The sequence below is a fragment of the Stegodyphus dumicola genome, chromosome 9 (genome assembly GCF_044657685.1).
Source record: "Stegodyphus dumicola isolate Sdum_Otavi_A_Nest chromosome 9, ASM4465768v1".
NCBI lineage: Eukaryota > Metazoa > Arthropoda > Arachnida > Araneae > Eresidae > Stegodyphus > Stegodyphus dumicola.
In genome coordinates, this window is record NC_140776.1 from 59635970 (window position 1) to 59650285 (window position 14316).

Below are 14316 nucleotides of genomic sequence, written 5' to 3' on the forward strand. Positions count from 1 at the left end.
ACTAACGTGCTATAATTCTTTCTTTATTTTTTACTAGCGGAAGTTCCCGATGCCAGTTAAGTTAAATTGAGAGTAATGTATCTAACAACAGAGAGAACGACACAGCTCTAATCCTTCTCTAATAACGATGCAAAAATTACGATTCCTAGTCACACATTTTTCAGTCTGATGCGATATGGAACCCACATAAAAAATTTCGATAGAAAAATAAACTAATTCTCTCTCATTATATCAGCAACAATGGCACGCAGGTTTTAATGATTTTCACCCTTCTAATTAAATGGTCGTAAAAGCTCAACTTCCATCCAATATTTCACCTATATTCAATTTTATCCGTTTAAATGTGGCAAAATATTGATTATGTTATGTAGAGAAATTACCGGATAGCGTTATAAAAATTAGGTGAATGATTTTATGATTTATGGAAATTTAAATTTTATTTTGATTCTGAATTATTTAATTTAAGGTTTTAATTTTGGGGAAAAACAGATGCTTCTGGAAATATTATTTAGTTTAAAAGAGTATTATTTATTTTCCTCTATTTGTAAATCTTGTACAAACTTTTATTCATTGTGAAAGAAGCAGGGAAAGGGAGGCAATTTTCGCCAAGTCATGATTTCGCGCGCTTTAGAATGTTCGAGAAAGAATTTTCATTTGTTAGTTGACCTTAAGAGAGGAAAGTACGTGACGGAAAGGTCAAAGGTTGCTACTTGTCTTTCAATGTAAGTCATTCAGGTTTTTGGCGATTGAGGGTCCGGTTGTTGGCTAAGTGAAGAAGGGCGCGCACGCGCGATCACCCTTATTTCCGCATTCTGGAGTTGAAAACGAAGATTTTGCCATAATTAAGGGGGCGATAAGTGAAGCCATAGTGGGAGCCCGTTTTGGGAAGGAGACGAAGGAAATTCGAGTTGGAGACACACTTACTTTTTTGGCTGACTCTCTGACTGACTCGCTGATTTTCGGGCTTGCTGGACAAAATGTAAGTACGAAGAAAAATGTTTTCCCGGCGGGGAGCGGCAAATATGCTCCCCGGCCGCGTTTGGTTAAGAGGCGAGACAGACTTACTCTGGACTCGCTTAGGCACTCTCTGACTGACTCGCTGATTTTCGGGCTTGCTGGACAAAATGTAATTACGAAGCGGGATGTTTTCCGGCGGGGAGCGGCAAATATGCTCCCCGGCCGCGTTTGGTTAAGAGGCGAGACACACTTACTCTTGACTCGCTTAGGCACTCACTGCTTGGATTCGCTGACTTTCGGGCTTGACGGACTTGTTGACGGAGACTGAGAAAAAACTTGTGGGTGTTGCGAAGGAGAAAGGAAAAGATTTAGTCGGCATCGAGCTGTGCTTCCGGCGGGGAGCGGCAATTATGCTCCCCGGCCGCGGGTTTTCTCAAAAATGCGAAGAAAAAAAAAACTGTTGAGCGAATAACAAAAAAATTAACAGAGACTTGGGTCTCTATCTGTATCGGCAAAAGTCAGGACGATGTCCTCTGAACTCCGACTTGAAAACAGAAGGAATTATGTCACCTTAGTCAACTGGAAGCCTGCGTTAGCCGTTCTCTAAAATGCCTAGCTTAATTGTCTACGTTTTCCTTGGTGGAGCTGAGAGTCTAGGCAGACAGCCGTGCGGTGTAAGCTGTTCTCTTGCTTCCAGTGGGAATAATTTTCTTCTATGGAAACCAGTAGCAGGCGTAAGATTTGACGGTATAGCTGATGTAATTTATTGTCGTGCCGTTCGAGTCTCTGTCTTGCGGATTTGCCAAGTGACGTAAGGATAGAGCTAAGATATGAGCTCTCCTCCACTTCAAGATGTCCACTCAAGATAAGTATTATTTTTTTGGTGTGTTGGAACTTTAGGCAAGTTTTTTCAAAAACGTCCTTAGCAGTAAAAACAACGTCGAATCTAAAATTTAACTCTCAGGCCATAAATTGTTTCCCTTTCCTTTCTTTTAAATCACCAGTCAAACCTTAAGTTTTTTTTATGAATTTAAATGAACAGACTCTCAGATGAGGTTAAGATTTTTCTTATGGTGTTGTAATTGAATAAACTGATATTTAATCTGGAACCTCTTACAGTATGTTTTCTTTATATATTTAATATGAACTTTTCCTTTATATCTTGTATATGTTTTATGTTTTCGATCCTCTCACGGCGCGGTCCCGGAATGCATTTTTTTCACAACGCAAAAATGCTGTACACGTTTCACTATACGATCACTCCCTTTAACGGCAAGTAGTTTCATATTTAACATTTAACAAATATAGGAATTTCAGATTTAACATGGTACCTTGAAGTAAAACTATTTAACCATGGTCTCGAAACGTTCTTCATAACAATTATATGATTAGAAATCAATAAAGCAAACAAACAAACACACAAAGAGGCATTCTTCTTTTTATATATAGAGAGAGAGATTTTGTAAAACTTACACATTTTTATTAACTCTACGATTTAAAAGCGAGCAGTAGATACCCTTTTCGAAATAAAGTATTTTTATCTCCAAAGCGCGAGACTGCTGCCACTCGCAAAAATGAGTGCGAAAATTAGTGTTTTCAGAGTTTTAAATCAATATCTCGGCTGATTAAAGTCGTCCGAAGATGGGAATAGTCGATATGGCTTCCCACGAATTTTTGGAATCGGGAATAATGTATTTAATGCTTGGGAATGCTATTTTTATTTCATTGTAAAACTTTGAAATTTTTTAACAAACTCTAGGATTTGAAAGCGAGCAGTGGCAGCACTTCTCAAACAAAGCAGATTTTCATCTCCAGCGTGTGAGAATGTTGCCACTCAGAAAAATGAGGGCAAAAATTAGCATTTTACTTAATATCTCTGATTTTAGCTATTTTGTTTTTGGAAAAAAAAGTAGACTTCGACCTTTCTTAGGACCAGAAAAGAATTGTAGAAAGTTTGGTGACGATAGCTATAGTAGTGACTGAATCGAAGACACAGACATTCTTCTTTATATAGAGAGATTTTACGTATTTTTTGTGCTCTGTGGGTTCGTAAATATTCCTTTAAGTAACAATTCCATATGAATAAGAGGACTTTAGTCTTTTGAGAAATAAATCACACCTAGTACAGTAGCTAAAACAGGCCGAGCTAAAAAAAAAAGGAGGAGGCCTTTTTAATATACCAGGAATACTGCCTTTTCCCAGATTAATCAAAGAGCAAAATCTAATAAATACACTACGTTTCCCGATCCAGCTGATTGACGACAGGTCACTGCCTCCTATTTATAGTGATACTTAAAGGAAAGCTCTTTCGGAAGTTTCGAGAAATGTCGCTATTAGGATTAAAAAATGTGCTTTCCAGAAACTTCCAGAATGCCTCGAAGTTGACAAGAAATCATCAGATGTTTCCAACCAGGCGAAGGCATTAATCGCTAAAACCCCGATAGAAGGGTTTCTACCCACATCTTTAGTTTTACTTCAGTTTTCCTTACAATATAAATGCCATGCGACTCAGAATAAAAAGATCTACAGTACAAATCATGAGCTGAGCACTTCTAAGCACAATAAAAGACCATATATTTAAGAGTAAACAAATATATTATATACATACAAAACGCATTAGTTAAATAAATCAATGAAGAAAAGCAATATCCAACAACACAAAAATGTATTCAAACTAATTATAAGGAACTGAATACAAATATTAAGGAAAACTTATTACATTATCATATAATGAACAAGCAAACATTTCTTATTACTAAAATCTCTTCAAAAATATTTTAATCACGTGTTCCCGTTATGAAACTGTAATCTATTAGTATCATTTTCAAGCATTAAGTTGGGTTTATGAAATCGGATTGCAAGTTTCTTTTCATTATGCTACTTCTGATTATTCTGCTTATTTTGGCTGCTTCAGATGGAAACAAAACAAGGATAAACGTAATTGGATGGGTGCATTGGCGCTTCTGGTATCACCTGTGTCTGGCGCTGGGCAGTCGAAAACTTTGTTTATGGCAAGGGACCAGTTACTCGCGACTTTGCTTAAAACCATTCAATTTGTTATCAACAATACCTAGGAAATAGAAGCCAAAGGTCTTGATTTTCTCTTTTCTTACTTTATAAGCTCTCAACAGTACTTTGAATAGCGATGGGTTTAAATTACCCTTACTTTGCAAAGGTACCACACTCCTAAAGGCCTATGATTTACTCAGGATTTGATTTACTCAGATTTTTCATTATAAAAGCAGTTTCCGCTAATTTTTCATTTATCCATGTAACTATCATATCACGAACGTCAAGAGTCGATGCTCTCTTAATGGCAAATCTTTAAAACATTTTATTCCTAAAACCTTTATTGCAGGAATGGTTGAACGGTTTAAAACTTCATGGTTTCGGTGTAATGAGTAATAAGTTACGATGAGGAAATCGTACTGTAAACCATCTGAGGCTATTATCTTCTTTGAGAAAGTAGTAATTCAAGGGTTAGTTTTATTTTTGGATTTAGAAAGCGAAACTGCCTTTTTGAGATACCGCTACATATGAGTTCAATACGAAAATGTTTCTGAAGACAAAGATTTCGAATGAATTAGTGAGCATCCTTCGGGAAAACTTGCGGATTATGCACGTCTCTGCCATTTGCCGTTGCCTTGGCTACGAAAGCTTGGTGGATAAAACAGCGGACGGCAGAACAGCAAATGCATTTATTGGGATTTATGAGTGGGTGCAATTTATGTGTTACTTCTTAAAAGTGGGGGAGGTTGGGATGACTTATAAATGTCCCATTTACTTCTTTTTGCCGGTGTCTGAGAAGTTGCAGCTACCTTTTGAGAATTTTCTCATTGTTGTCCAGGAGTAAAACCAGCATGGGAAAAGACATGAATTAAAAACATTTTGCTTCTTCCTCAGTACACAGCGATTTATAATGCTTCTTATAACAGAATTCGATTACAAATGCAACTTAAATAAATTTATTACATAATTTTACTAATTTGTTAAGATTAAATATAATTAAATTAGTTTAATAACATCAGTTTAATCTTCATTTGTGCTTCCTTCTTTTGCTTTGAATTTTTATTTTTGCAGTAAACAGAAGTCTAATTAAACTTTAGTAACACAGAAGAGAGGTAAAACATAACTGAAAGCTTTATTAAAAGTTTTGCCTTGAAGCACAACTCTAAATTAGCAAATACACCGTTACTTGCAAAAACTCAAATATTTAAAGAAGTGCAACCGGAAACCATCTTCTAATAATCCGACTCCAAATAATGTAGATACTAATACTGCGCGTTAACAAATACAAAATTCATTCACCAAATACACAGGTTGACAAAACGCACGTCTCATTATAAACAGTTATGCTCAGAATATACAGCTATAGCATAGCACTCCCACAGTATTTAAACTGAGCTCATTTGCATTCTAGTGACCTCTGACGGCAGAAACTGTAGAAAGTTCAGAATGGGACTAAGATAAAAAATAACGTTGATTGACGAATCTTAATGACTTTGATTGACAAATCTTAGATTGACTAATCTAATGACTAGATTGACAAATCTTAATGACTTTGGCCTACAGTTATCAAAAGAGCGGAAGTTTCATATAAGAAAATAGTTTTCAGTATCAGATAAGATCTGGAATAAAACGGGAGGAGTTTCAAAAAATTCGGAAAACGGAAATACCGAGATGATTTAATACGATAACTTTGTGATTATGTGCACCCCCATTAGAACTCGGCAACTCATTGGTGACATCGTAAACTGACAGAAAACATTTGTTTTTCTGTCTTTACGGATCATACGCATTGCTCTGTTCATAAAAAATAATTAAAAGAAGTATTTCATAAAAACGGTAAATTATATAAAAAAAAAAAAAATAAAACTCTCTATCACTAAAACTTGCGTTTTTACAGTCATTGGTTTAAAAAAATATTTGATGTGGACACCACGTGACTTCTTTGTACAGAATATTAAATTATACATATTTTTTGCTGCATTTCATTTAAACTTACTTCTTCAAATTTCATTAGAAGTGTATTTCTCATAATTAGATCAGTTCGCACTTCGCAGCAAGGCAAAAACACTCAAAAACTCAAAGCATCTTCATTAAAAACTATAAAGTACAGAAAAATATAAACACCAAATACAGTTCAAAAATCAATTTTTATAATTAAAATTAGAGTTTGTAGGCAAAAACAAGCAATTCGGTCAACGGGAAAGAAAACAGATTTTTCGGTGCAGAAAAATTTTACTTTTGGTCCCACTCTGCCAAAAAAACACTAAAGTTGATGCACAAACTGACTTAATTCACTATTCTGCTCAAGTTTCAAACGTACATAAATGGCGGCTTCGTTAGGGTTAGCACACGACTTTAAACTTTTAAATTGTTGATAATTCTATAACTATCGCACGCATATTAACTAAAGGCATAAAACCCTTAACTGGAACATAAGAGCAAGATAATTCAATCACTTTTAATGCAAAAAATGCACAATTTACCAACACATAAGAATAAAAAATACTGAGCTCACAGAGCTGTGTAACAGAGTTGGTATATATATATACATATATATAGGGAGCACAATTGTAACGAAAAAAAGGGATGCACAACTATATGTCTACATGTTATAGCAGCCCCATATACAAAATTTCAACGTTCTAAAGCTACTCGTTTTTGAGTTATGCGACATATATACATACGTACAGACGTCACGAAAAAACTCTTCCGAGTCCATATTAAATCCATTTTACAGTCCTTTTTTGAAAAAGAATCCTTTGTTCGGTCCATACATACAGATGTCACGCAAAAATATCATTCAAGTCGAATCGAGAGCGATCAGAAAGGATATTTTTGTTGAAATATGATACCGGATATTTTTCACGATTACAATACTTCCTTTACTTAGTACAAGGAAGTAGAAACAGTGATCAGCAAATTAATGGTTAGATATAAAGCATATAATTCCACCTGTATTCGACCACTTCTGTCTTCCTACGTAACCATTTCTACTAACCAAGGATCCTCCCACGTCAAGCGCCGAAAAGCAAAATTGTAACAGAGCTAGTAAAATTGCGATATGCGCGATAAATCAGCAATTATGTATCATATTACTATTAGTGCATTCAAATATATGAGTAGCAAGTACATTTATGGGCTGACTATCATATGCGCACGCACAAGAAGAATCCCATAGTTCATTGCAATATTAACAGTAAAAATTATCAGTTACCAAGCAGATTTATTACATGATTTGATACATTTCTGGGATTTTTTTCGAAAATAGAAGTTTATAATTTTCATACGCAAACTATTACAACGAATTAATGACATTTTATACCCATATTACTTACCATTTTGTACTGCACAAAACTATTTTAAGTTCCATATTTGAAGCTTACCATCCATAAATTTCACATAATGCTATAGTTACACAATGCAAACTAGATGAAAAGCTGCATAATCTATATTACATACAGAACATAGACTACAATACTCAAGGACCTACTTAAAGAATGCATTAAACTGTTCAAAATTTTATATAATTCTATGCATATTTCATGTACTATTAAGTACATTTCACGTTTTTAGAAATGTAGAATCACGCTTCCCAAGACAATGGCCAATATATCCAACCTTATGAAAATGAATCATCTAAAATAAGAAGGAGTAGTTTTATTATCTTCAACTGGCAAGCAAGCGATTAGGGAAGTGGGGCCTTGTTAAACAACGATATGTACATATCCTAGTTTAACAGGCGTATCAAATCATGTAATAAATCTGCTTGGTCTCCAAGTTCGACTGAAGTAATATAACTTCGGATATAACTTTACATAAGAATGTCTAAAATGTTCAATGGGAATTAAGATTTTTAAAATAGTTTTCTATTTTTGATACTGTTTCATTGCACTAAGTCCTCTAGCTCTTATGAGATATCATTGTTATTCACAAATGTTCATGAAAGATGAAAAATGCTTGATTTTTTCCATGAAATGTTTAGTGTCATTCAGTAAGCACCTGCAATTAAATTCGTATGGCACTCTCTAATTAATTTGAAACGTTATATATTCTTTGAAAAAGATTGGGCTATGCTCTTAGAATCTACGAAATAGTGAAATGTTTGGTATGAAACGATAAAAATCTCGCATGAAGTTCGGTATATGTTCACTCTCATAATTCAAGATCTCTTCCTAAATTCTGAAATAGTGACGTTTTTACTCTTATTACTTTCAAAATTTAGTACTTCATGAATTAAATAACTGTATAGATGTACTAAAGCTTATCGAAAATTCAAATATTTTATGAATTGATTGGTTTTACTTAAATGATTTAGAAGTAAATGAATGGTATTTTAGGCAGTTTCTTTCAGAAATATATCCGTATTTTAAACTCTGTATATAATTTGCCTTACTGAAATTGTTCTAAATTTTTAAAAATATATGGGTGATATGTTATCATCTAGAATGTCTTTTCTCCTTGCAAATAGTATAGAGAGTTATAATAGGAATTGAATCTTCTTTCTATAGCAGAATTTATTAGTATCTCAAGAAGAGGAATTAGAAAAAAAAATTTTCATGTTTTTGTAAAAAAATAATGTAGTATCTGGTTGTCGTTATGGTAGAAAGTGTTATTCAAAAGTTTCAGTGATAAAATATGATTCTGGAATGTCATTTTCTAAAACTAATCAATGTATTTCTCAATATTAGAAATTAAAATAGTCAAAATTAGAAGTCTTTTACACAATGTGAGCATGAAGCCATTGAAAAATCTGTTGCAGTCGTATAAAATTTAACTCGAAGATGAAAATTGTTGCTTGCATGATTAAACAATATCAAAATTTGGTTTGAAACTAAATCACCGAGTGCTACATATAGATGTGATCGTGATTGTTTCAAGCTCTTTGAGTAGAAGATATCCTGTTTTTTAAGTAAAATTATTTTCCTTTTCCGATGAAAGTTAAGTCTAAAGCTAAATCTTTGCAAAAGTGAGATCTTCGGATTTTCGTCTGTTAGGAGAAATGCGCATGCTTACTTAAAAATAAAATAGGAGTGTCACTGAATTTTCTCGTCACTACAAAAGGGTAGATTTAGAAAATAAAGGAAAATTTCTAAAAACATTGGTTCAATACCTTACTCTTACTTTTTAAAATTTGATAAGCTATAAGAAAACTCTTTTTAACCGTATACTGCTTACAGTAAATGATTTGTTACTCAGGTTTTATATTAATGCATTACAAGATTTTACATTTCATTTAAGTATTGGTAAAGTTTTACTGTTCCTAATGAATATGATTTTCTTAATGTGTATGTGGATATTTAATTGCATTTTCCTCAACAACGCTTGGGAGTAATTTAATAATATGTCGCATAAATATGTTTTAAAAAAAACCCTAATTGAAAGTTAATTAAAATTAGTTAATGAGTATGTAAGGTGCTAATTGTACTACAGAATGATTCATGACGTTTCTGTGTATACTGACAAGGGTAGATAAAGTGAACTTCAGGTTTTCCCACTGATAGTAAATCTGGAGCCGATAAGAATCTGTTAAGACTCATTTTTAGGTAAATAAATTGCTTTCTATCGCACATTTTCTAAACATTTGTTGGGAATTCTGGGTAAATAACTTGAATTTGGTACAGTGAAAAATGCCTTGTTCATATTTAGTTGTTAATACTAAGAAATTAGTTCTAAGATAGTTATTTTATACGTTGGAAATACTGCAGGAAAAGTTAAATGCTTTACATGGTCTTTGGAATTTTTCTCTTAGAAAGAGGTAATATTTAGCAATTTGCAGTTCTTGAAAATGGATAGAAAGTTCCTATAATGCAAACATATATGTACTATTATAAGAAACCATAACACTTATTTGGGTGTAATTTTGTATTTAAAATGAGTTATTTCTCATTAAATGTGTATTAGTAAGGAATATTTAATTGCTATGATGAGTATTGTACGAAGAAAGTTCTGTATTTGTGATGAAGAAAGTTCAAATATTCGAAATTATAGTGGAGATTTGGGTAAAATGTCTCTTACTCTTTCTCTCTTTGGTTCCTTCTGTAAATATAGGTATATTGGTAATGATATATGTTGTGTAAAATACTTCACAAGATTTCGTTCATAAGAAAATAAATTGGTAAATAAATTAATGCAAACTGACATTTGCGAAAAGAACATTTTAGTCTAAGAAATTAAAAAATAGTCTATATATGAAATTGTTTAGTGAATTAAGTTGGAACTGGTGTGGTGTGTATTTAATTATGGCAAAGCACACGAGGGCTATCTGCCTAAAGGGAGGGATGCCTTTCGTGGAGGACTTTCTAAGGGAAACTGGCTCGTATACACGTTACACATGGGGAAAACCACGAAAACGCCCATGCAGCCAGCCCGTTCGCGGGATTCGAACCTCAGACCGAACTACCAGTGTTCAGCGTCTTTACCCCTCGGCCGCTGGTGGGCCAAGTTGGAACTGGACAAAGTTAAAAATGTGTTAACATTATGCGTTAGAAATAAATGCATATGAATAAAGCAAACATTCAAGAGATGAAATTGTAACTGTTAAGGCAGAAGTGATCTGGCAACCACGATGGGAGAAAACGACAACGTGGTTAGCTAGCGGCCATTATTATTGTGTTTGATTGCGTGCTGAAAGGTGCACCTATGCGATGGCAAGAGTGTCCATCCAAACAGAAGTTAAAAGAAATAAAGCTACAGTCCATTAAAGCTTAGTGTTTGTGTTTCATGAGTATGTTTATTCTCGAACATATATTTTGTGGTCCGTGCAACCCGGGAGGAAGATTAGTGCCTATGGATAAAGTGCTGGTTAAAAAGCTTAAAGGTGAAGTGTTAAATTGATAAAAAAGTGTGATATGTTACTTCGCATTCGACATAAAAATTAGTGTGTGTTTGGATTTACAAATTTCGGGTTCATTTGGATTACCTCAAACGGAGGTAAGTGAATTTGCTCATATGTTCAGTATTATTAATTAACGTTAATTATGGAAGCATTTTTAATTAAGAAAAGAATTTTAAAGTCAAATATAACGAAAGCGACATCAGACTTCGAAAAATATACTTGTGATGAATTTCAGTTACAACTTTTTGAAAATAAATGTGCAAAATTTAATAATGAGTGTTCAGATATGTTTGATAAATTATTTGTAATAGTTGATGAAAAAGAGTTTGACAAATATGTAACTGAACAACAATTTGTTCAAGACAGTATTGATACTTTGTGGGTTAAGGTTAAACGACAAATGTCAAAATTTAGTGCTAAAGATGCAAGTAATGTAAAGATTGAAAATACCAGTGCACAAGGTATGAAATTACCTAAATTAAACTTGCCGTCTTTTAGTGGAAATATTCAAGATTGGTTAAGCTTTCGGGATCTTTTCATTTCAAGCATTCATAATAATAATGTATTATCGGATTCCCAAAAGCTCTCGTATTTGAAGTTATCGCTTCATGGCGAAGCAGCTAGGATTATTCAATCAGTCACAATTTGTGACAATAACTATAAAATTGCTTGGGATTTTTTAGAAGAGAGATACTCCAATAAACGTGATCAGGTTTTCGCTCAGATAAAGCGTTTCATGTCAATTTCTCCCATACAAAATGAAAGTCCGTCTTCTATTTTGAAATTAGTAGACACAGTGAATGAAAGTGTAAGGTCTCTGGAAATATTAGACCAAAAAATAGAGGGATTCGCAGAAACATTCCTTGCATATATTTTGCTGCAAAAATTGGATGTTTCCACTCGTCTTTGGTGGGAAAGAGATTCAAAAACAAGTGAGTTACCTAAATTATCTGAGCTTATTACATTTCTAAAAAATCATGCTAGAACTTTGCAGTCGTCAAAGTCATCTAATGTGTTTAATGCAAAAAAGGGTCAACCTATTCAAAAGGTGACTGCCTTAGTGTCAAATGTTAAAGGTCAAGATTTTAAATGTATTTGTTGTAAAAGTATCAATTTTCACAAGTTGTATAAATGTAATTCTTTCTTGAAAATGACTGTAAGTGAACGTCTTGAATTTGTTAAGAAACATAAATTATGCTTTAATTGCTTGGGTTTTAATCCGACTCATACTGCAAAGAACTGTCGTTCAGAATTCAGCTGTTCAAAATGCATGAAAAAACACCATAGTTTACTGCATTTTCCCAATCAAGACATTTCGCATTCACCTGCTACTATAGCGAGTTGTGTGGGGAAGGAGGAAGCACTAGCTAATAATTCTGACCCCCCTTTAGTAGACAACTCGGAGCTGAACGCTGAAGCCAGATGTTTTGAAATGTTATCTAATTGCAACCAAATAAACAATTCGGAATTTATTGGTTCGTCTGTAACTGCTTCACAAGTGATTTCGAAGGAGGTATTGCTATCTACTGCTATTATTTATGTTAAAGATTCTTGCGGGAATTTTATTGGTTGCCGAGCTTTACTTGACTGCGGAAGTCAGTGTTCGTGTTTCACCTATGATTTCGCTAATAGGCTTGGAATAAAAGGGAGTAAAATTAACATATCAATTTTATGTTTAAATGGAAAAGCTCTATCGGTAAAATCCAAGCTTACTGCTGTGATATCAAACAAGCGTGATTACCACCGTGCTCTCGAATTCTTTGTTGTACCTAAAATTAATGATTTGGTTGTTTCAAAATATTCTAAGATCTATAAATCGACATCAATCACTTTTTAAATGTAATTTTTAATATGTACAATATTTACAGATCATAGATCAAACATGGTGGTTCAGTTGACAAATAAATCTATATGCTTTCATAATCGAAAATCGAAATCAAATAAGAACCGAAGTGTTCCTAATCAAATAGTGTGCGAACCATCAGACATCCATCTATCGAACTGCCGGTGGAGAGTCTATGGAAATTCAGAAGGCACGTCGCGTCTCGTTAACACGCAACGCTAGCGCCATCTATCAATTAATCAAAATAATTTCCACACACTCCCCACCTGAACTCTGTCAAGAGTTCACATTAATCTAACAACAATCAAATTTATATCAATAAGTATTTTAACATATAATTATAAAACAATTGATAAGTATATTAAATGAATAGAAAATATATTCAAATTATAATCACTATACTAAATTCTAAAAAAAGGTTATCATCAAATACAATTTGACACTACTTTAGTAAATTTAAACGATTCTTAATCTAAGCATATGAAATTAAACTAGTAAAATAAACAGTTGCATAAAAAACATATTCAATCTTATTCATATTATTAAACAATAAAAAATGTTTTTAAAGTTCCAAAGGATATAATAATTGAACTGGTCGTTTTATTATTGTTCCATCAGCAGTTTTTAGTTCACAAGAACGAACTTTGTTGTCATGACCACGAAAAACGTTTATCACTCTACCACAATTCCACAAAAGTTTGCACTTATTGTTGCCTTCAATTAATACAAGATCATCAACTTTAGATCATCATAAACGTTAGGATTTTTTAATTGATGAGCAGTCCGAAGATCCATCAAATATTGTTTCTTCCATTTAGTCCACAATTGCCTAACCAATAAATCTTGATAAATCTTTCTTTTGGTCAGAGAGGACTTGGTAGAGCCATCTTTAACAATGGAATTAAAGTTGATAGGTAATGTAGAATCTTTGTTTCCAAAAGTCAAAAAATTGACTGGCTTTAGTGGCAACGGTTCCTTGTGGTCATTGTACACATATGTCAAAGGACGAGAATTCAAAACAGCTTCCACTTGTGCTAAAACTGTTGACAATTCTTCAAACGTTAGTAAAGCTTTACCGAGAATTTTTCGTAAGCACTCTTTCACTGATTTTACTAATCTCCCGTAGAAGCCTCCCCACCAAGCCCCTCGTTCTATTATAAACTTCCAACTGATTCTTTCATTCGACAGAAAATCTTGGAATTTCTCATTCGACAATAGTTCTTTTATCGTTCGAGTTCTTTTTTTCCCTTTTTAAAAGTTTTCGCGTTGTCTGAATAAATTACTCGACAATTGCCTCTCCTAGATGTGAATCTTTTGAATGCCATCAAGAAAGAATCTGTAGAGAGATTCGGTACAAGTTCCAGATGTATGGCTCTAGTGATAGCGCATGTAAATAATGTTACATAGGCTTTTTGACTTCCTTCGATGTTTTTTACGTAAATCGGTCCAGCAAAATCTATGCCAGATACGTAGAATGGTGGTGTCTCATTGATTCTGTCTTCTGGAAGTTGAGAAGTGGTCTGGTCCGCAGACTTCAATGAATATCTTTTACAAATAAGACACTTGTTTATTATTTTCTTGATAAATTGACATCCTTTTGGGATCCAAAAGCGACTTCGAATTTCAGCTAAGGTCGTTGCTACTCCTCCATGCATCATTTTAACATGTGCAC

At 33.6% G+C, this 14316-nt stretch overlaps 1 protein-coding gene and 1 long non-coding RNA gene across 3 annotated transcripts in view; one reads left to right on the top strand and one right to left on the bottom strand.

Moving 5' to 3' along the window:
* LOC118203910 (ras-related protein Rab-37-like) overlaps positions 1–14316 on the bottom strand; it is a 452520-nt gene that overhangs the window by 420006 nt on the left and 18198 nt on the right. The gene's annotated exons all lie outside the window — the stretch shown is intronic.
* LOC118189684 (uncharacterized) overlaps positions 10599–14316 on the top strand; it is a 213644-nt gene continuing 209926 nt past the window's right edge. For both annotated transcript variants that reach the window (XR_015042996.1, XR_015042997.1), the window contains exon 1: positions 10599–10896. This is a non-coding gene — a long non-coding RNA (uncharacterized LOC118189684). The remainder of the gene's footprint in view (positions 10897–14316) is intronic.